Genomic DNA, 24,355 nt, shown 5'->3' with positions numbered 1-24,355 from the left:
GAATTTGTTCTTACAATGGGATTCTTCAGATATCAAAGAAATATCAAATCTTCAGGGTAACCTCCACGTAACCTCTTCAGATCTGCACTTACTTTCATGATGGGTCGAGATCTCCTCTCAAACAGGCCAGAGGGAAACAGGTAGGCGATGCTGTTCTGTGTGTGTGAGAGAGAAAAGATGCATTACAAAGTGAAAAATGTTTAATTATGATCGTGCTGACATGTCTGAACAACAGAGCACCACAGCTGACCGCCAGAGTGACAGAAGAAGAAGCACAAGCTGTTGGCCAGGATGAAGAAAAGGCAAGCGAGAAGAGGAGCAGGAAAAGGCGAGTTTTGGCCGCGGTGACAGCAAGCAGAGGACAGCACAGACAAGCAACAGTTCAGTCCAAGTTCATCTGCCGCCGTGTGTCCGCATTATTAGCGGTACTACAGATGGTGCTGGAAATGTGCAAGCGTGAGAGAAGACATGTTGGCCCCAGTGCACTCATTAAGACAGCCTGTTCCTGTCTTTCTCCTTCCCACCATCTTTCTACTTTTTTTCTCCATGCATTTTCGCTTCAATTAGTGAGGCAGCAGGTGCGGCAGGAAGGGAGCAGGTTGCTGCCTTAAAGGTTGTCAAAACGACAGAAAACAGGAAGAGAAGACCCAGCGTGCACGCGAAGGAGTGAGACAGAAAGGGAAAAGACAAGCGAGGAGAAGTTAAAGGGGAAAGAAGGAGAGAAGAGAGAAAGACAGACCTGTGTGTCCCCCCGAGATCTGGCACAGGATGGCAGAGAACCCCAGGGGACACAACCAGGCAGAACCAGCCTTATCATCACCTATCGTCGCCGAGCTGCGCCGTGACACATGAGGGCGCCAAATCTGACAAACTGCAGCTCTGACAAAATTACTAAAACTAGCGCCTTCAGACAAATGTCTCCTGATGGGGTTTTCTTTGGCTATACATAGTCTAGAAAAACAGCTTGCCCCTCAGGACTTTTACTTCACTTTACCCTCAAATAATTTGAAAGATAAGTAACATTTTCTGAAGCATGTCTCACTTTTTTCTGTATGTGGAAATCACTTTTTAACGCAGCGTTTTCCCTGCAGGCGAAAATAATAGACAGGGACCTCAGTGTAGCACATGTGCACACCACAGCTTGTGAAGTTACTTAACATATGGACTTTTAAATTCCAAAAATACACAAGATGGACAAAAAAATGTGCAGTGGACAACACATCGGATTTTCTTTGACATGGTTTGGACAAAAGGAACTGTCAGATGTACACAGGTGGAGATGTGAACAGTGGATTTTTGCAGCAAGCCCTCAAACTGGTACATCCCACTGCCTTCACTGGGAATGGCAGTTGCTGTGTTCCATCATTTTGCATTTGCAAAAAAAAACAAATAATAATAATAATCCTTGTCTTGTCTATTTTGGCCCCACCCAGCTGGCAGCACAGCAACCACTCTTCTCTTGTTGCTGTAATACACCAACTCTGAATGAAAATAAATTGCAACTGGTCACTCTGCCTCTGTCTTTTGTAGCTAATTTGACCAAGGAGTGATGGGGGTTCTAGCCATCCTTGAGAACACTGTAAAGAATGCCAATGAATCACTGTCTGCTGCCCAAACTATGTCATGACATCAAGTGTTTTCTGCATTGTTTATTCAGTAAAATTTAACTTTTCATATGGGCAAAAATAATGCTAATACCAATACGATAGTGAGAGGTTCATATCGGCTGATATCGACCAACTGATATGTCAGTTGGCCTTGACTCCAGACCACTTTTACACATTCATGCGGTATGACAGTGTTCACACTCTGACACCAGTGTGAATATCCCCTTAAAACCATGCTTGAGCCCCACCTGCCTCAAAACTGAATCAACTCTTCCATGACCAAAGACCTTCCTGTCAACTAAATGTCACTCAAATCTATTCGCCCTATTGACGTTTCAAATCCCGCAAAACTTCGGAGAGCTTGCCGCGCTGCAAGATCTCAGTAACACTGAGAACTGCATTGAGACGTTCTGATCATGCTGCACTTTAACCGCTGCACAAGGACAACACCATTAACATCACAACATAAAACTATTTTATATTGTGCCTAAAACTCTCATGAATATATTCTCTGGGTTTCTAGACGTTATTGCATTTGTTTTATGTAAACATGCGAGAATCACAGGCTGTCTCTCCATTATTTTCAATGGGAGCTGCTGTGAGCCATGCTCGCTTCCTGATCATGTCGTTCTGGGGGAAAGTGAAGTTTGCTTTTTAACGTCTTGATTATTGTTCTTTACAACACTGTTTGTCCTCTTTGTTCCAGACTAATATAATTGTCTGAAATTGGTTTGTGCTTATTAAATTCCACGCAGATTAAACGCAGCAGACACGGATTATTCGTTAGAATTGTTTTAGCAAGTTTACAGGGTATCATGCATGCAGTCTCTTATTAAAGTGACAAAAAACAAAAAAATTACATTTTGTAGTATAATATTAATTTACAATTGTCATCATGTGGATTCTCTATATGTTGTTTGACTGCACTCTCTGGCACGCAAGGGATTATGGGATACATCAATAGGGCGAATACCCGTGTTCTGGAGAGATCCTGCAAACAGCCCCCCTAGTGGTGGGAATCAAGTGCAGCTCTAGTTGGCAGCAAGAATAAGAGAAATTGATTGCATAACCCATGTGTCGAGATCCATATCAGATTATTTTATAAGAGAAAAAAGTACACCCCAAATTTTTACCCATAGAAGACACAAAAAGCTTATTTCATTTGTCGCAACATTTGCTATTAGTAACTTCTCAGCTCCTTTGTACTTCTTAAAATTTTCACATTCTTCCTTTATTCCCTCCTACAAACATACTGATGGCTCTTTTGTGCCTGACAGTGCGCACGCTAATTTATCCCCCAGCTGTAAACATCGTGTTGATTTTTCTTGGGTCTTTTTCAGTGTCACAGCTGAAGAGTCTGGACTCATATCCAGTGAACAGGGACTCAACATGCGCCCCCTTCTGCACTCTCCAGTCCTCCCACATTTTCCCCTCTCCATCCACGTGCACAGGTTTGGGATGATAGCCGTCACTTTGGCTTTCACAGCCTGGCACCAACAGCTCTCTTCATTACCAACGAGGGACGCTGGGGAACGGGCGAAGGAAAAGTGGGAAATCACGCTAAATGGTTGACGTGGAGCGAGCTACGGTGGAGCCAAGTTTGAAATAAGCATGCACATGTGTTGTGATGGCGTTGCTAACATCCCTGACGCTGTGTATTAACCAGAGTTGTCCCAGCTGCCTTGAGAGTCCAGCAGCGGTTAATGATGATGAGCTAAATGAGAGGCCAGCGCTTTAACACACATCTCCTCTTCCAGTCAAAGTTGATGAAACTTTAAACCAGTTGTGGCTATCTGAGACAAAAGAGGACAGTTCTGTCCATCTCAAGCAGTGGTCTTGAACGACAGGGCACCTTGGCAACATTTACACATGGAGCGTATCAGTCAAGCGCCATTGGTGCAGCAGTTTATCCGCGGACACAAGGATCCTCGGATGAGAGCCTACGTCTTCTCTGCTGGAGAAGTGTAGCCTCAGAGGGAGTCGAGGACCAACAGCCCACCGTTTGTTCTGAACAGTGCTGAAGTCCAGGTGGGGGCAATGTTTCAGCAAACTAATGGCTAACAATAAATGCTAATTTTAAAATGTTATCCTAGTTCCTTTTTCTGTATCCACCTCAAATTTGAATTCACTCTTCCATTAGAGTGAAAGCATGGTAAACGCCCCAAAATGTGGCGCCTGAGGACTTAAAAATGAAAATTACAGTAGACACGAGTGTAATATATCAAATGAAAGCTGTTGTTCTGTAGAGTTTCAGAAATAAACATATTTTATCAATCAAAACAAATATTAAAACACTTGTCTTTCACAGCCAATAGTGTAAAGAGGAACGGCATCTTCGGAGTCAGACACGGTGACTAAGCTGCTTCAGTGACCTGGAAATAAGAAATACCAATTTCACCATATTCTGCAATATAAACCAAGCAATTTATTTGTCAAAAAAAAAAAAAAACCCTAAACATTTTTAAAAACATTTTTAGTACTTTTCAAAGTAAAACTAAATCCAATGATTAGTGTTATCAAAGATTTGTCTTTCTTTTAAACTAAACTAACTTGGTTTTAACAAAAAGAAGAAGCTATTTTTTTAATGAATTGAATTGAGAACATGCATGTATCACTGTGTCAAAGTTCTTTAAAAATACTCAGTTGTATTAATAAATTTTGCCCTCCAAGCCATTTTTGTTGGGATATTAAACAAAAAATAGGTATACTGTTACCAACTCTGCTCTTCTAACTAATAAACATTCATAAGGATGATCCAAATTTCTCATAAAATGTGAGGAGTACTATAATTTTGCCAAAACAGATTTTTGAGTATCAGTCAGACGGCAATTTGCATATTTGTCTTGAGGTAATGGACAGACATCTACATTTAACCTTGCACTCCTGCGGATTATTTACAAAATAACTAACTTTTCAGTTGTATACGGACATTAATAGAAGGAGAAAGTATTTACTAAACTTCAGTTTTTTTTCATAAAAGCCATAAAGTTGGTTCAAAAATGGCTGTTGAAGTAATGGACAGACATTTGAAAAGGTATCTTAGAACTCGCATTTTGGCAAATAATTTATAAATTAAGTGTTTTTTTTTTCCTATTGATGTGATTCAACAAACATGAGACCTTTACTTAAGTAGCAAAATAAGTTCAATTATCACAAAAATGATTATTTACCAGACCTTTGAACTGAGAAAACCGAGAAAAAGAGTAACAACACAGCACATGGTTCCAGCCAAAATGGCTGCTGCCACAGTGCATGCTGGGAGGTCAAACAGTAGTCACTGTTGATGGGCTGGGGTCACAGTAAATCACTGCTGCCATCTGTTGACTGCCTGCTAAATATTGTTTTCATAGGAATCAAACAAAATATGCACAAAAGAAAAAGGGCCACTGGTAACATGCAAAAGTGGGTAAATGGTGCTGTGTTCAAAGTGCCACCAGATTTTTGTTTTTAACAGTAGACTGAAACTTTCAGAAATTATGCAACATGACAAGTAAAACTCACATATAATGGATTCAGGTGGACCAGCGAATTCTGTCTGTTATAATCTAAATCCACTATACAGCGAGGCAAATAAGTATTTGATCCACTGTCAAATTTTGCAGGTTTTCCCACCTACAACCCTTGGCAAAAATTATGGAATCACTGGCCTCGGAGGATGTTCATTCAGTTGTTTAATTTTGTAGAAAAAAAAGCAGATCACAGACATGACACAAAACTAAAGTCATTTCAAATGGCAACTTTCTGGCTTTAAGAAACACTATAAGAAATCAGGAAAAAAATTTGTGGCAGTCAGTAACGGTTACTTTTTTAGACCAAGCAGAGGGAAAAAAAATATGGACTCACTCAATTCTGAAGAAAAAATTATGGAATCATGAAAAACAAAAGAACGCTCCAACACATCACTAGTATTTTGTTGCACTCCTCTGGCTTTTATAACAGCTTGCAGTCTCTGAGGCATGGACTTAATGAGTGAAAACAGTACTCTTCATCAATCTGGCTCCAACTTTCTCTGATTGCTGTTGCCAGATCAGCTTTGCAGGTTGGAGCCTTGTCATGGACCATTTTCTTCAACTTCCACCAAAGATTTTCAATTGGATTAAGATCCGGACTATTTGCAGGCCATGACATTGACCCTATGTGTCTTTTTGCAAGGAATGTTTTCACAGTTTTTGCTCTATGGCAAGATGCATTATCATCTTGAAAAATGATTTCATCATCCCCAAACATCCTTTCAATTGATGGGATAAGAAAAGTGTCCAAAATATCAACGTAAACTTGTGCATTTATTGATGATGTAATGACAGCCATCTCCCCAGTGCCTTTACCTGACATGCAGCCCCATATCATCAATGACTGTGGAAATTTACATGTTCTCTTCAGGCAGTCATCTTTATTAATCTCATTGGAACGGCACCAAACAAAAGTTCCAGCATCATCACCTTGCCCAATGCAGATTCGAGATTCATCACTGAATATAACTTCATCCAGTCATCCACAGTCCACGATTGCTTTTCCTTAGCCCATTGTAACCTTGTTTTTTTCTGGTTAGGTGTTAATGATGGCTTTCGTTTAGCTTTTCTGTATGTAAATCCCATTTCCTTTAGGCAGTTTCTTACAGTTCGGTCACAGACATTGACTCCAGTTTCCTCCCATTCCTTCCTCATTTGTTTTGTTGTGCATTTTTGAGACATATTGCTTTAAGTTTTCTGTCTTGACGCTTTGATGTCGTCCTTGGTCTACCAGTATGTTTGCCTTTAACAACCTTCCCATGTTGTTTGTATTTGGTCCAGAGTTTAGACACAGCTGCTGTGAACAACCAACATCTTTTGCAACATTGCGTGATGATTTACCCTCTTTTAAGAGTTTGATAATCCTCTCCTTTGTTTCAATTGACATCTCTCATGTTGGAGCCATGATTCATGTCAGTCCAATTGGTGCAACAGCTCTCCAAGGTGTGATCATCCTTTTTAGATGCAGACTAACAAGCAGATCTGATTTGATGCAGGTGTTAGTTTTGGGGATGAAAATTTACAGGGTGATTCCATAATTTATTCCTCAGAATTGAGTGAGTCCATATTTTTTCCTCTGCTTGGTCTAAAAAAGTAACCGTTACTGACTGCCACAATGTTTTTTCTTGATTTCTTATAGTGTTGTCTTAAAGCCAGAAAGTTGCCATTTGAAATGACTTTAGTTTTGTGTCATGTCTGTGATCTGCTTTTTTTCCTACAAAATTAAACAACTGAATGAACATCCTCCGAGGCCAGTGATTCCATAATTATTGCCAGGGGTTGTACAAAGAATATAGAGGTCTGTAATTTTTATCGTAAGTACACTTCAACTCTGACAGACCGAATCTAAAAAAAAAAAAAAAAAAGTGAAAATCATATTGTTATTTTTAAATAATGAATTTGCATTTTATTACATGAAAAAAAATATTTGGGTCACCTACCACCAGCAAGAATTCTGTCTCTCACAGACCTGTTATTTTTATTTAAGAAGCCTCTTATTCTGCACTCTTTACCTGTATTAGACTGCACCTGTTTGAACTTTTTATCTGTATAAGACACTTGTCCACACACTCAATCAATCACACGCCAACCTGTCCACCCATAGCCAAGACCAAAGTGCTTTCTAAGGAAACCAGGGACAAAATTGTAGACCTGCACAAAGCTCGGATGGACTACAGGACAACAGGCAAGCAGCTTGGTAGAAGACAACAACTGTTGGTGTAATTATTTGAAAATGGAAGAAACACAAGATGACTGTCATCTCCCTCGGTCTGGGATTCCATGCAAGATCTCACTTTGTGGGGTAAGGATGATTCTGAGAAAGCTCAGAACTACCTGGTCAATGACCTGAAGAGAGCTGGGACCACAGTCACAAAGATTACATTAGTAACAAATGATGCTGTCATGGTTTAAAATCCTGCAGGGCAGCAAGGTCCCCCTGCTCAAGCCAGCACATGTCCAGGCCGTTTGAAGTTCACCAGTGACCATCTGGTGATCCAGATGAGGCATAGGAGAAGGACATGTGGTCAGATAAGACCAAAACAGAGCTTTTGGTATAAACTCCACTCGCTGAGTTGGAGGATGAGAACACCCTCAAGAAAACTGTCCCAACCGTGAAGCATGGGGGTGGAAACACCATTTTTGGGGGGTGCTTGTCTGCAAAGTGGACAGGATGACTGCACTGTATTGAAAGAGGATGGATGGGATCATGTATTGTGAGATATTGGCAAACAACCTCCTTCACTCAGTAAGAGCACTGAAGATGGGTCATGGCTGGGTCTTCCAGCATGACAATGACCCCAAACACACAGCCAGAGCAACTAAGGAGGGGCTCTGTAAGAAGCATTTCAAGGTCCTGGAGTGGCCTGGCCAGTCTTCAGACTGGCCTCAATAGAAAACCTATGTAGGGAGCTGAAACTCCAAACCTGAAGATCTGGAGATGATCTGTATGGAGGAGTGGACCAAAATCCCTGCTGCAATGTGTGAAAACTTGGTCAAGAACTACAGGAAACGTCTGACCTCTGTCATTGCAAAGGTTATGTACCAAATAGTAAGGTCTGTTTTTCTATTGTATCAAATACTTACTTCATGCAATTAAATGCAAATTATTTAAAAATCATACAATGTGATTTTCTGATTTTTTTTTTTAGATTCTGTCTCTCACAGTTGAGTGTACCTACAATAAAATTACAGACCTCTCCATTCTTTGTAGGTTCTGCAGCTCCATAACTCTGTGGCCATGTAATGACGTTGACATGCACGTGACCCTTTTAAAGTTCTCTGTTGCGTCTTAATGCAATAACAGTGGCCTTTTCTGGATTAATTTGTCACTCAACGAGCTCCACTTTCAGACAATCATCAACCCTCCAAATCAATGATTCGGTTCATACAATTTCCTCCATGAATTGTGGGTAATTTGAGCATCTTTTGATTTCGTGTTGTAAGTTGGTCATATTTGCAGACTTTTCTGCCAAACGCATTTTATGCATGACTGAAATGTAATCGACATGCACACTGCAAAAACTATTAAAATATGACTGGGGAGGAAGGAGTGAAAACAGAAAAGTAACCAATCACAGGCCCTCTCAGTCTGTCTTTTAGTAGGTGCACATCAGCTCTGGAGAGGGGTTCACAGCCAGACAGAGGGCTCTGACCTAAAGCGGTTTGGTTTGTCACACTCAGGGATATGTGTGAACCTAACACGATATCACCGTGCAGGCAGCAAGCAGCATTTTGTTAATAATCACTGGCTGTGAATTAAACCCTGCCTCGTTTTGGCACACGGTTTGAAAAAAATAAACGGCCGGTGTTTTAATCAAGGAAATACGGTACCTACTTTCCTCGAATCGGCGAGTGTCAGTGCTGAACTTCATTTCATATCTCTGTTATTGGGCATGTCCAGACTGCTCTGTCCAATACATGCAAGGGGTTTTAATGGAATGCATTGTGACTGGACAGGACATTTTGTCCAATGCCAGTGAAAATCTCTATACAAAATCCAGTATATAAAGTGTTTATTACATGGAAAACTATACAAAAACATTGGGCCTTTGCTGTTGTCCAGCGAGTGCCGGTTAAGGCAAATTTACTGTACATCATGCTAAGTTAATCAGCTGGGGATTATTTTTTGACTGAAAAGAAACACTGAGGAACTAAATTTACTGTCACCATATAAAAATCTAACTGAGGTGTTTCATCATGCTTTCACCCATAATCCTAACAAAAACCTCTTCCAAGCACCATTAAAACCCATCGAGAGAATGGCCACATCACAGGCGGCTACTCTGAGGTGGTAAGGACAGACTGCCAGACCTGCCAAGGTGGTTCCCCAACAAGACTCAAAGTCATTCAGTAAAGCAGCAACAAGGTGGATACAGCAACACGCAACCAAATCACCAACAGAAAACTACGCCAAGTTTCTTACGTCAATGTCCTCCTGGGTGAAGTTTTCAGGGTCCTCCCCCATCATGTTTGCCAGTGCCGTTTCCCAATGTTGAACTCCTCCACCTGCTTCTGGATGAACTCTTCTGTGAACTTCTCAGACTTCTTAGATGTTAGCTCTACTCCCGTTGAGTGCAGCGCTCACACATATCTGCCTCCTCAGGACCTGCAGAGAAACATTTTATGAAGTTTAGTGCAGAACACTTGGTAGCTAAGCCAAGAAGTGTGACCCATTACATGGTTGTGGCCAAACACTATGGTGGACCAACAATCTGTGATGTTCATATTCCAACCAGATACTCCACCAGGTGCTTTTCACTCAAATTCCTGTTTAAGATCAGCTGCTGGGGCAGGTGCCTACAATGCAAACTCACAGCCTCAAGCACTCACCACACTTACATCATCCACACAGTGAGGCATGCAAGAAAACAATTAACTAATCCACGTGTGCTGAAATATCAAGATAGTAAATCACACTATGCACAAGGTGATACCAGAAAAACAGAAGAGGTCCAGAGGAAGCAGGCTGTTTTTGTGTTATCACATGAGTTCAAATGTGATGTACAACTGGATGCACCCATTTATCTTTCCTGCCCAGTGTGCACAGGCTATTATCATCACATTTTTTTTGTTTCACTTGTAGTTTTTATAATAAGCTGCTGCAGTGTCTCAGTATGCTATGATGATGTCCGGAGATTTTCTAAAATGTTCCATTGTAAGTTGTGATAGTTTTAGGTGGTTTTGTTTTTGTAATGAAATTGTGAAAATTGAAAAAATATATATATTTAAATTATTCTTGTATACAGCATTAAAAATGAAAGGGAAGTTGTTTTACTCAGATATTTTGATCAAAAACTATTTTCTTTATCTGCATATCACCATTGTCAATTTTTTAACTCTCTAATATCGATATAAGTATCAACCGCCAAAAAATAACATTGTCAGTGGGGTTCTACTTGCACATGCACTTTACTCGTGCAGTCAGCCACAGTATATTTTTGGGGTTTTTTCTTTGGCTGCCATCTGTTTGTGTTTTACAGCTGAATCACTGTGAAAGAATCACAAAACAGGATTTTGTTTGCCTGATTAACTTTTCTTTAGTGAAGTGTCACATTCTCTGACTGTTGTGCTCTGTGTCTCGTCACGTTTTGTCCCCCCACTCTGACTGAAATGTTTTCCCTGCAGCTAGGCAAAAAAAAAAGAAGAAAAAAAAGTCAAAACTCTCATGATGAAGCCGAGCTACACACAGTGTTTGAAACAGAACAAGTACCACCAGATTTGGCATGCTGGTCATTCCACATCCAAAGGATGCTGTGTGTATGTAAAATCTATCATTTTTTATTCTTAGTGTTTTTTGCGTAAAAGGATGCGTTAAATCAAACCCTGTTTTTGTGTTTGCATAAGAGATGTCACAGAGAGATGTCACAGATAACAACATTCCCAGTTTATATTGGATCCCGGTTTTAAGTCACAACAGATTGGCTTGTTTTCAAATCAGCAGCAAAAAAGGGGGGGATGTGCTTTCAACTTGTATAATTACTTAAAGAACAATGATAACAAGGTGTCTGAAATATAATGTCATAATAAATTGCAATCTGAACTGTATTAGTGAATAAAAACTCATCATCAAGAAAAAGAAAACAAAGCAGACATGAGTTCATAATCTTAAATTCTTTTCAAGTACAATAAGAATGCCTACAATGTCTGGAGAGAATGTCACATTAATAAATTTATTTCTACAGCACTCTCAGGATAAATACCACTCTGGAAAAATCTGGAGAAGGCATTTCTTTATGGAGCTCACTGGACTCTCAGTGACCTAGGACGGCATGGCACACACTCCCTGATCTGAACATCAGTGAGATCGGTGCGCAGTGATTATTTTTGTGCTTGGACTACAACACGCGTCGAGCTTTATAGGGTGACGAGCGCAGAGCGCAACGTGTGCTGTTTGCTTTGAACATGCTCCATTCAAGTGAATGCACAGCTTTTTTCTCCGCTCACAATTTGATTTTATTGGCGTCTGCATTGAGACTTTTGCAGTTCTTCTTCTTTCAGATGTTCCCATTAAGGGGTGCCACAGCAGATTATCCATCTTCATCTCACCATGTCCTCTGCATGTTCTTCTGTTACGTCAACCATCTGCATGTCCTCTCTCAGCACATCCATAAACCCCCTCTTTGTCCTCCCTCTTCTGCTCCTGCCTGGTGGCTCCATCCTCAGCATCCTTCTCCCTATATACCCTGGGTCCCTCCTCTGCATGTCCAAACCATCTCAATTTCACCTCTGACTTTGTCTCCAAACCGTCCCACCTCTGCTGATTTTTTTTTTTTTATTGTCAAGATTTGGACTTGTGCAAACAAAACCAGTCGTTCCTATTGTCCTCTTGCTTTGCAAAAACATTAATGGGTTTATTTCCCTTCCTTTCTTTATTTCTCTCCCGCCCCAACATTTAAATATTAATGAATTGATCAAACAACATTTAATAGTGGCAGTGACAGTTACTTGCCACCCTGATTGTTATATGGATTTCCCCCTAATATTTTGTGTTACACACCAAACAATAAACAGAAGAGGAAAAGAGGAAAATAACGTTAAAACAGCAACAAACGACGCTTTTATTTGGAAAATGCTAACGCGCTAGCCGTCCGGTCCCGTAATTTACTGACTATCTAAAAAATGTCTATCTTTTGAAACATATTTCTTCTTCGGTTCAGCTATCCACACTCATATTAGAGACTTTCGCCTGTATTAATTTTTATGTCGCGTATTTGACAGCTGCTGATGGATGCTAATGCTAATTCAAGGGCGTCACTTTTTATCGCTACGTGTCTCACCTCAACATAAAACATCGACGTTCTAAACGTTTAAGAAACAACGTAACATTTTTTCTACCTGCCGCTGAAACTGTAACGTGACTGCATTTAATTTAAAGAAGCATCCGAGGAAGCATCTCACGGTGTGCACACAGGGGGACGCCATCTTTGTTGACGAAAGTGACGTAATCATCGCACCGCTTTACGTCAGAGAACGTGTGCAAAAAATAATGCATAAAAGACTATTACGAAATAAAATTAAACTGTTAAATTAAGTTAACCCCCAACCCCTCCCCACTATTACTGTACTAAATGAAATGACTGCAAAATAACAAATAAACACTCATTTTAAAGTAGTTCATTTTAAACGTTTACAGTTTGTTCTAGATTAAAAATAATTTTGGAATTTATTGTTAAAATTAAATTATCAGTTTATGGGTGTTTGCTGGTGGTAAAAATTGTTCTTTTCATAATCAGAATAAAATTATTCAATTAATTTTAATGTACTATTAATTAACAATAATGAATGCATTCGCTTAAAAATTTACAAATATGAACTAGTGAAGACTATAAACATTAGAAATCGTCTTTATTAAAAAAAAAAAAATCTAATTTATCCCAGGTTAAAAAATAAGTTTGGAGTTTTTCATTTATATCATATATTAAAATATTGGCATTTTTTGTCTTTGCTGTTGGGTTATGTTTTTGTTTGTTTGTTACTGGAGTAAGAGACCCCCCCCCCCCCCCCAAAAAAAAACCTCATGAGAAATATTTCACAATTAAAATAAAATAAAATCAAAAATCAAACTAATAGTAGTTAAAATCCATGAAGAATGTATTAATGGAAAAAGCTTGAAACAAGTTGGTGGACAAGGTCAGTGTACTTGTTTCTTGAGTGAAAGGTTTTTGGTTCTAAACCACCTCTCCCTATTCTCCATTTAATGTGGAGTTGGGTCAGGAAGGGCATCTGGTGTAAAACTTACATGGGGATATTATCAAGAGGAAGACTCATTAAAAATTAATTTGATCTAAATCATGTTTTATCCATCCATCCATCCATTTTCTTCCGCTTTATCCGGAGTCGGGTCGCGGGGGCAGCAGCTCAAGCAAAGCTGCCCAGACCTATGAATTCTGGAGTTTTTATTGATTTATACATTTATTTTTACTGTCTTTTATAGGAAGATAAGGCATTTTTGGACATTTTTGCTATAAAAAAATGTAATTTCTACATGGCTGTGTTAATTTTCACATAGGTCCAAAAAAGGGTCCAAAAAAGTGCATAATCGTGCAATGTTAATCTTTAGGACGAGACCTCAGAGTCACAAAGTCTTGATTCCTGTTGTTGACAAGGTATTCCAGATGTTGACAGGGTAAAATCTGTTCTTGACCAGTTCATCATACTATGTCAGCCTGTCAGAACCCAGATCCTCACATCCGGCAATGGTACCTTAGATAGATATATAGAGAGAGAACAGAATCAGTCAGCTGGAAATAACAGCACCTAAGCACCTACACTTAGTTCAACAGCGGTAAATTAACAGAGAAATACAAAAGTAGTTGCTGGTAGCTTCACTAACAGACCTAGAATTTAGAGGTGCTGGTCATATAATTAGAATATCATGAAAAAGTTGATTTATTTCAGTAATTCCATTCAAAAAGTGAAACTTGTATATTATTTTAATTCATTAAACACAGACTGATATATTTAAAATGTTTATTTCTTTTAATGTTAATGATTATAACTGACAATTAATGAAAATCCCAAATTCAGTATCTCAGAAATTTGAATATGACTTAAGACCAATACAAGAAAAGGATTTTTAGAAATGTTGGTCAACTAAAAAGTATGAACATGAAAAGTATGAGCATGTACAGCACTCAATATGTAGTTGGGGCTCCTTTTGCTTGAATTACTGCAGCAATGTGGCGTGGCATGGAGTCGATCAGTCTGTGGCACTGCTCAGGTGGTATGAGAGCCCAGGTTGCTCTGATAGTGGCCTTCAGCGCTTCTGCATTGTTGGGTCTGCTGTGTCCCATCTTCCGCTTCACAATTTTCTATGGGGTTAAGATCAGGTGAGTTTGCTGGCCAGTTAAGAACAGGGATACCATGGTCCTTAAACCAGGTACTGGTAGCTTTGGCACTGTGTGCAGGTGCCAAGTCCTGTAGGAAAATGAAATCTGCATCTCCATAAAGTTGGTCAGCAGCAGGAAGTATGAAGTGCTCTACAACTTCCTGGTAGACGGCTGCGTTGACCTTGGACCTCAGAAACACAGTGGACCAACACCAGCAGATGACATGGCACCCAAAACCATCACTGACTGTGGAAACTTTACACCGGACCTGTTTGTCTTTAGCCCAGGCAAGACGTAAAGTCAGCAGTCTTCCCCATGATTGTGTAGCCTACAGAACTAGACTGAGAGACCAGTTAAAGGCCTTTGCAGGTGTTTGGAGTTAATTAGCTGATTAGAGTCTGACACCAGGTGTCTTCAATATGGAACCTTTTCACAATATTCTAATTTTCTGAGATACTGAATTTGGGGTTTTCATTAATTAGTTATAATCTATAATAATCTATAATATAATTAGTCAGTTCTAATCATCAAAATGAACAGAAATAAACACTTGAAATATATCAGTCTGTGTGGAATGAATGTATAAATTATACAAGTTTCACTTTTGAATGGAATTACTGAAATAAATGAACTTTTTCATGATATTCTAATTATATGACCAGCACCTGTAGATATAATGAGGTTGAGCCCTGCTCCATCCTAACCATACCACAGGGAGAACAGATGAGTCTTCAGTCTAGACTGAATGACACTACAGAATCAGACTCCTTTATCTCTGCAGACAGATTGCTCCAGAGAGCAGGCACACAATAAGAGAAAGCTCTGTGGCCTGCTGACTTCTTTTCACCTTAGGGACACAAAGTAATCCGGCATCCTGAGAATGCAGAACACGGGCGGGTACATAAGGTTTAATTAGGTCAGCTAAGGTAGGGAGGCACTAGTCCATAAACTACCTCACTGGGACAGGAAGCCAGTGACGCGAGGCCTAAATCGGGGTAATGTGGTCATACTTTCTGCTTCTAGTCAAAGTTCTAGCAGCATTTTAAACTAGTTGGAGACCTCTAATGCTGTACTGCCATAATCCAGAAAATAGGACGCTGCAAAAGGAGACAAATGCATGGATCAGAGGCTCCGCATCAGCCATAGACAGGACGGGAAGACTCCTCGCTAGATTACAAAGATGGAAGGAAGCAGTCTCTACTGTGCAGGTCAAAGGACAGTGTGGGATAAACAGAAATCACCCCAAGGTTTGCTGATGTTAATTCTTTGTTCTCTAAGAGCGTCCTTCTAGTCGCACAAGAATTTCAACCAAGACGATCGACTCCAGTGGACTCAGATAGTAACGAGCGTCCACAAATCTGCACCGCAAACAAACTGGTCAGGCCACAGGATTTAAAGCTGCTGATCCACATGACTTCTCAGAAGTAAGACAGTAAAAATGCTCCGTCACCGTCTGCCAAACACGCTGGCAGAGCTGCACAGGAAGCAGATTGTTTTGCATATGTGCTGCAGTCGGTGGCGGGCTGCACGGCGTTGGATTAGCACAGCATTTGTCTGGATTCTTTGAACAGACGAGCACAAGCTGCCACTTTAGCCCAGTTCTCTAAATCTGTCTGAAAATAATCTTCAGTCCTTCAGAGAACGACGGTGATGCTGGTTCTTTACCAACATGCTTCAAAACATGCGCCCACTAGATCTGCAGGATGAAATGCCTTGCTAAAGGGCAACACGGCAGTAACAGGGTATCGTAATCGAGAGCATGAGCGATATATTGATTGGCTGATATGAGCCTTTCACAAATATATCGATATTGGGGTTATTTTTGCCAATAAATAATTCAGAAAAAAAAAAAACACTTTGGCTGTTGGAAATGGTGTTATTACACAGGGTGTGCAGCAGAGGGCAGTCCAACAAGCGTAGCTGGGACCCCATCACCCCTTGGTCACTTTTAAACGTGGGCGATACCGGGAATTTTGGTATTGATCCGATACCAAGTAAATACAGGCTCAGTATCGCCGATATTAATACTGATACCGATACTTTTTCATATTTAAGCTTCATAGATCCAAAGGATCCAAAAGACCTAGCATAGAATTTCGCCAAACATTGTATGTGACAACAAAATACTTTATTATCACAATCAACATTTTTGTTTAAAAAATATCACTCAACACAACTTAAAACAAAATCTCCTGAGGTCGAGGGCTGACTCGAGGAGAGCGCTGAGTGGGCAAGCCAGGCTGAGCCTACCTGCATGGCTGTTGGCTGGCGCCGCTGAGCCACATGACGGTGCAACAACAAAAGACCAGAGGGGGGATGGGGCGCTGCTCCGTGTTGTGTGACACAGCACAGCGCTGCTCTTACGGACAGAGAGTAGATTTTGATGAATCTGCATGCGCAGCAGTCAGTGCGTGCGGGTGAGTAAAAAAGTTTGAGTATCAATCTTTTTACACGAGGATCGTTCAATATCAATACCAGCATTGGTATCAATATTATCGATATTAGGATCGATCCACCCACCTCTAGTCACTTTAGCTACAGGGGACAGAGGCAACACGACCAGCTGCCATTCATTTTCAAACAGAGTGAGTGTTTAACATATAGACTGTATAGATACTGGATGTCACCTGTAGGTTTTCTAAAGACAATCAGAAGAGAGGATATGAAACCCATATCTGGGCATCGCCATGTTGGCAGCAGTGGCAGCGCTGACTTAGGTACATCATATGAGTCCATAAATGGATAAAGGGGTGGAGCATGGGTGGCTCCGTTATGTGATGAAAGAAGCCTGAACACACTCCTGTCTTTGAGTCTGAACTAGCTAACAGGCTAACCTCAGTTAACCAAAAATGTCATGTCCACATATGTGGATGTCAGGCCCTAGGAGGTTAAATAAGATGCAAGTTGTTTCACTTCACGCAAATATTGGGGCAGAGATGTCTCAGACGTTTTTCTTCTGCAGGCCTCCTGTCTTGTGCACCAGCATGGACTCCAAAAATCTTCCAGAATTTTCTGTATAATTTCCTGTATTGTGTCAGCAGCATGGCCCAAGGGTCACCCCTTTGAGTCTGGTCTGCTTCATGTTTCTTCCTCAAATCATCAGAGGGAGTTTTTCCTTACCACTGTCGCCTGTGTGCTTGCTCTAGCGATTGGTAAGGTTAGACCTTACTTGTGTGAAACACCTTGAGGCAACTTTGTTGTGATTTGGTACTATATAAATGAAAATAAATTGAATTTAAATTGAAAACTTAGATGATCCATTAGGGTGTTTCACCACACAACAAGCCAATTTATTCTAGGTGTTTGTCATAAATGCTTAAAATGAAGAAACAACCTCCATCGAGCGGGCAACAAGGTAAAGACGCTATGAGAGGTGGAGACACTGGGCTCAGCTGCTCTCTCTCAAAGCAACCAAGACGTTAGAAAAAAATACTACAGTTGTCATGGAGGAGGAAACTATTTATAGAGATCAAACCGTTTTTTGTACCATGTTATAAACATGTTGATTTCTGCTCTAAAGTTGGACATTTTAACATGGACTCCTATGGGAACGCGCTCAGTTTTGGAGTCAACCTCAAGTGGCCAGTAAAGGAAATGCTACTTTTTCTTCTTCTGGGTGGGCTTCATCCGGCTCCATCAAAGTTTACAGCTTGGTTTTACCGACAAAAGAAACCAGTGGTTGCTTTGCCGTCAGGTAGGAAGTCTTTTTTATGTAAATGCTGAGTGATGGGACTTGGTGATGTGCCAGTCTGAGAGAAGGCAGCGTGATGGAACCACGACATACGCTGGTTCATTGTTGGTTATACTTATAATTATATATAACAGATATATCATTATTGCTAATGTTTCACTCTCTAATATGGGTATTGTATCGTAAAAATCCACATCGGTCGGACTCTATCGTCATTGGTCCCTCCCTCCTGGTCATTAACTTTTGAAACAAATAGGTCAAAGGTCAGGCAAAACACAGCCCCAAAATACAACCCCTGGCAAAAATTATGGAATCACCGGCCTCGGAGGATGTTCATTCAGTTGTTTAATTTTGTAGAAAAAAAGCAGATCACAGACATGACACAAAACTAAAGTCATTTCAAATGGCAACTTTCTGGCTTTAAGAAACACTGTAAGAAATCAAGAAAAAAAGATTGTGGCAGTCAGTAACAGTTACTTTTTTAGACCAAGCAGAGGAAAAAAAATATGTAATCACTCAATTCTGAGGAAAAAATTATGGAATCACCCTGTAAATTTTCATCCCCCAAATTAACACCTGCATCAAATCAGATCTGCTCGTTGACAATGACCCTATGTGTCTTTTTACAAGGAATGTTTTCGCAGTTTTTGCTCTATGGCAAGATGCATTATCATCTTGAAACATCCCCAAACATCCTTTCAATTGTCCAAAATATCAACGTAAACTTGTGCATTTATTGATGATGTAATGACAGCCATCTCCCCAGTGCCTTTACCTTACATGCAGCCCCATATCATCAATGACTGTGGAAATTTACATGTTCTCTTCAGGCAGTCATCTTTATAAATCTCATTGGAACGGCACCAAACAAAAGTTCCAGCATCATCACCTTGCCCAATGCAGATTCGAGATTCATCACTGAATATGACTTTCATCCAGTCATCCACAGTCCACGAATGCTTTTCCTTAGCCCATTGTAACCTTGTTTTTTTCTGTTTAGGTGTTAATGATGGCTTTCGTTTAGCTTTTCTGTATGTAAATCCCATGTCCTTTAGGCGGTTTCTTACAGTTCGGTCACAGACGTTGACTCCAGTTTCCTCCCATTCGTTCCTCATTTGTTTTGTTGTGCATTTTTCGATTTTTGAGACATATTGTTTTAAGTTTTCTGTCTTGACGCTTTGATGTCTTCCTTGGTCTACCAGTATGTTTGCCTTTAACAACCTTCCCATGTTGTTGTATTTGGTCCAGAGTTTAGACACAGCTGACTGTGAATAACCAACATCTTTTGCAACATTGCATGATGATTTACTCTCTTTTAAGAGTTTGATAATCCTCTCCTTTGTTTCAATTGACATCTCTCGTGTTGGAGCCATGATTCATGTCAGTCCACTTGGTGCAACAGCTCTCCAAGGTGTGATCACTCCTTTTTAGATGCAGACTAACGAGCAGATCTGATATGATGCAGGTGTTAGTTTTGGGGATGAAAATTTACAGGGTGATTCCATAATTTTTTCCTCAGAATTGAGTGATTCCATATTTTTTTCCTCTGCTTGGTCTAAAAAAGTAACCGTTACTGACTGCCACAATTTTTTTTTTTTTGATTTCTTATAGTGTTTCTTAAAGCCAGAAAGTTGCCATTTGAAATGACTTTAGTTTTGTGTCATGTCTGTGATCTGCTTTTTTTCTACAAAATTAAACAACTGAATGAACATCCTCCGAGGCCGGTGATTCCATAATTTTTGCCAGGGGTTGTACATTCAATATAAATTCTCCACAACCTGTGTGGCTCAAGATTTTATTAAAACTTCATAAATAATTGTGATTGATTGACATATGTGTCTTCACGATGAAGCCTTTGTTAGATGTTCAGATATCAGGATTAAAGTTTGAGTAAATGTGCTGTTTTGCAGGTTTTTCCGTCTGTGTGCTTCGGTTAATCATCTTTTTTTTATTTTTTTTTGGACTTTCTGGCCTCCAGCTGGCGCTGGTCTGGCGGTGTGCGTGGTACAGTAGTACACTGTGGTTACAGATCAATGCCGTGTGTCTTCACTTAGATTACTTTGATAGAGTTGGAACAGGAACACAGGGAGATTAATCAAAGTGAAGGGGCACTGACTCCCGGCCCGTGCCAGTCGATATGGCCGCGTGGTTAATTTGCCCCGAGGAGGCCTGTCGCCAGGCCGATGATAAACAGTGTTTGCCCCGTTTTTTAGCCACAAGCGTGCTCCTGCTCACCAAGAAAAATAGTTTCGACCCGTGCTCCCTAATTCGCAGTGGGAGGTGAGGGGTGGGACATTAATCACGCTTCTCCCGCCGTCCGTCACTGACAGAGGCTTGCCAGCGTGGGCGGAGACATTCGTTTGGGGAGCCGGGAACACAGTGCGGTGACTGTTTAGCCGTTTCAGAAGTCACTCTTTGTTTACCCTCTACAAACAGATAACCAGTTTATAGCAAACTTATTTTGTTATGGGTCATTAACACTACGAGCATTACTGCTGTTTAAAAACACAGAAGCTGCTCTGAGAAGAACACTGTTTTCAGGCTGTTCACACGGTTACACGCACATACAGGAAACCTGAGCACTGCAACTGTCCGGCAAAAACAAAACAAAACAAAAAGGTGGAACAAGCCCTTTCCCATCCAGATGAATCTGTCCAGTGAGGGACCTGGAACAATAACCTTCTGGCCACAAGATCACTTCTGGACCCTTTAACATCTGACTCTTACACACAATGACAGTTTCTTCTATATGTTTCTTGGCTGTATGGATGGATGACAAATTGTGTTGGAAAGAACATATTGAATATGTTTGTTAAAACAAAAGTCAATAGGAATCATAAGTAAAATAAGATATTTTGTACATTACAAATGTCTTTTAACATTATATTATAGTTTAGTTTATCCTTATTTGGTTTATTGCAATGTTGTATGGGGAAGCACCTTTGCAACTCATATAAACAAAATTTTTCTTTTGCAGATAAAAATTTGTTCGTATAGCTTCTTTTTTGAAACCTTGTGCTCCAAAGTGCAACTTTGTTTTTCAAATTGCAGCTCTTAAATATATATCATATAAATATTTTCCTGACCTGTATATTTGTCTTCAGAGCGCTTCATGATATTAGTTGGCCTTTTTTTTTTTTTATTAAATATTATTTTGTGCATAACCATCAAATTCATAATTATCCAACAAGGCAGACTTCATATTTGCATTTATTTTTGCATAGAACAACTCGTTATCAGCGTCACATCAGATATCACGGTGTCAAATCTTGGAATAATACAGTAAATCTTTTAAATCCATCCATGACCTTAAACACTTACAAAAGTCAATTAAAATTAAAGCTCCTACATGAGTGTTTATAATGTTAATATACTGCTTGGTTTTGATTGATTTACATCTTTTACATATTATGAACTGATATAATTGTTTTGTTTATTGTTGTGTCATTTTTGTTTTTGTTGGGAGAGGTCTTTGATAGGCCTTTGGCTTCTACCTCTCCCCTGCACATGTATCCTCACATTGTATTTTTTATGTTATGTGTATGTGTATGCATGTATGTGTGTACGTATGTTTATATATATATATATACATATATATATATATATATATATATATATATATATATATATATATATATATATATATATATATATATGTACATTTTTCAATTTATTTTTTGTAATTTGTGACTTGAGTGTGTGCTAAATAAATGAAATGAAATGAAATCATCTCAGACATACTGTGGACCTCAAACAACCAGGAAGAGGAGATGTTTCTATCTTGGAAGCTGTGAAAGGAAGCGCTGATGTTTCAGGTGCAATTCAATCAACCAGCCAGCAGGTGGCACTAGATGACATAATGACAGAGTATGCAGGCCATAAGGGTTGAAATACAGTCACTGTTAAATACTGTGAAAATAACAACTGAGCCATCAGGCCGTGGCACTTGAAGGTTTAATAATCCTGAAGTTGTTTGTGCCTCTACACTCCACTAGGGGGCATGCTTCTTTTGGCTACTGATGTGCTGCTCTCATGAAGAAAGATGTGGATAATTTATGTCACACAGACACCAGCTGACATCTAAAGCTGCATTCAGACTTTTAGTTTAACTCACACACATTTGATGGCACTGAAGACACTGTGCGGTGCTGTGTAGTAAATCTGTCTGGAGTAGGCAATTCTCAAAAACTGAGTGATTGTGCAAGAAGGAGATAAGTGAGGAGAGACACCAAGAGAGTCATGACAACTCTGTAGGAGGAAGAGGCTACAAGATGGAGACAAGTGAGTGAAGCATCCAAACACGCATGACAAATCTAAAAGAATCATATGACTCAGTGGGATTCTGGGGACTGTTGCAGAAGACACACGAGGGAAGCCCCCAAGACACATGTGGCTGTGATTGTAGAGGCTGTGCAAGAAGATGAGTGAGGGAAGTTACCAGGAGACTCATGACCACTCTGAAGAAGTTGTAGGCTTCTGTGAGTGTGATTTTAGAGACTGTGAAAAAAAGAGACAAGTGAGGGAAGCCATAAAGACACTCATGACATTGGCTCTTGACTGCGATTTTAGAGGCTGTGCAAAAACCACCAACAAACTCATGACAACTCTAAAGGAGTAACAGGCTTCTGTAACAGTGGTTCTAGAGACTTGCAAGAAAGAAATAAGTGAGGGAAGCCACCAAGACACTCATGACCACTCTGAAGGAGTTATAGGCCTCTGTGTCTGTGATTTTAGTGACTGTGCAAGAAAAACATAAGTGAGGGAAGCTGTAAATAAACTCATGACAACTCTGAAAGAGGAATAGGCTGTGACTGTGATTTTAGGGATTGTGCAAAAAATAGACAAGTGAGAGAAGCCAGCAAAATACTTGTGACAAGGAAGGAAGGAGTTACTGACATCTGTGGCTGTGATTTTATAGAATGCGCAGAAAGAATATGAGTGAGGGAAGCCACCAACACACATGACCACTATGAATGAGTTGTAGTTGAGTTCAGCTGAGTTGGAGTGGTCAGGTACAATGAGTTGCAGTTGACCACTCTGAATGAGTTGACCACTGTGAATGAGATCATGCAAAAATGAGACAAGTGAGGGAAGCTACCAAGACACTTATAAAAATTCTGAGGGAGGCATGGGCTTCTGTGGATGTGATTTTAGAGACTATGTAAAAAGAAGATAAATGTGGGAAGCCACCAAGACATGAAGTGGTTGTGCAAAAAAAGAGACAAGTGAGGGAAGCTACCAAGACACACTTGACAGCTCTGAAAGAGTCATAGGCATCTGAGTTGTTACACAGCTTTATGATTTTGTGGAAGACAGAAATGTCAAATTACAGGAGACGTGGGAGACGTAAGCCTAGATTTTTATTTTGCTGATCCTTGTTCAGAGTTAGACGTGACGTCCAAACGCTGACGGCTGCAGGTGACTTTATGCTAACGTAATGCAATGACATGAACGTAAAAGGATTTCATTTCACGTGATGACTGTGTTTCACAGAGCTGGCTGTGGTCCAGAGTCTCCCTCAGATCCTCACGTGGAGTTCAGAAGCATCTCGGAAAGAAAAACTCCACATTAGGCCTCGCTGACCTCTTTGCCCCACCCACATGCTTTTAATCGTACGGCCAAAACGGTGCTGGGGCAAAAATAGGCAGTGGGTATGGCAGAGCGTGGAGCTGTGCCGGCTATGCGCCGCTCCCTCTCCTTGCTCCTCTTTCCTCAGGATGGAGTTGAGGGTTTATAAAGGCAGAGAGCTCAGGCTTTGCTCCAGTCATCATTTCCATGCTGCTTTACGCTGATTCCCTAATATCCTTAGCGCCTTGCGTAGGGATAAGCCCATCGTGCCGAAACATGGCTGTCATGCCTATAAACCGTTCACGGCTCTAAAGAATCCATTATGGTGTCTCTGCAAACACGGGGACTCAAAGGGCCACTTTGCTCAAGCTCATTTCCTCTTTAAAGCGTATTTATTTATCCTTAGTGCTGCAGTGGATCTCCATCAACACAATCCATCACTGCAGCCTGTGACAGTTTGTAACTGGAAGCATTCATTTATCTGGTGAATTGCTGTTTTATGCGCTTACAGTAAGGGAGACTGGGGTTGGGTGTCACTTTTTTTTTTTAACTCTCATTTGAATTGTTCTTGAAAAATTTGCGCTCTAAAGTTTCACTCTTGGTCTCATATCAAGTGTGCATGGCTCAAAGTCCTTTGGAAAAGGCTTTGGA

At 40.3% G+C, this 24,355-nt stretch overlaps 1 long non-coding RNA gene across 1 annotated transcript; it reads right to left on the bottom strand.

The window, feature by feature from the left end:
- On the bottom strand, positions 1-12,568 carry LOC117517676. The gene is made up of 3 exons (XR_004562793.1): positions 12,452-12,568; positions 9,540-9,722; positions 1-155 (listed from the first exon to the last, which is right to left on the bottom strand). It is a non-coding gene; the product is annotated as an uncharacterized LOC117517676 (long non-coding RNA).
- Between the last annotated feature and the right edge of the window lie 11,787 nt (positions 12,569-24,355).

This window comes from Thalassophryne amazonica, chromosome 1 (genome assembly GCF_902500255.1).
Source record: "Thalassophryne amazonica chromosome 1, fThaAma1.1, whole genome shotgun sequence".
NCBI classification, from domain to species: Eukaryota; Metazoa; Chordata; class Actinopteri; order Batrachoidiformes; family Batrachoididae; genus Thalassophryne; species Thalassophryne amazonica.
This window is presented reverse-complemented; position numbering and strand designations above follow the sequence as displayed.